Below are 323 nucleotides of genomic sequence, written 5' to 3' on the forward strand. Positions count from 1 at the left end.
CCCTAACTAAAATAAGCCCCCAAGCTGGAGAAACGACAGCTTCTTAGGCTGGATGGCTCCCCCTGCCGGCCTTAGTCACTTCTGTGGCTCCAGTTCTTGCTTCTTTCCCCACTGGCACACAGAGCACAGCAGAGGTTTCTGAACGGATCTGAGGTCTCAAAGCCTGTACAGGCCTCAGCAGAGGCGGAGGATGCTTCTGTCTTCTGTGGTCACTCTTAGCCCACAATGCCCACCTCACTGTGAGGAATCCCGAACCGAACAGGACCCACCTTGCAGGGGCCTGTGTGTGATGGACAGGTGCTAATGTGGGTCTGAGATAAGGT

The sequence above is a fragment of the Chionomys nivalis genome, chromosome 2 (genome assembly GCF_950005125.1).
Source record: "Chionomys nivalis chromosome 2, mChiNiv1.1, whole genome shotgun sequence".
In the NCBI taxonomy this organism is placed as follows: Eukaryota; Metazoa; Chordata; class Mammalia; order Rodentia; family Cricetidae; genus Chionomys; species Chionomys nivalis.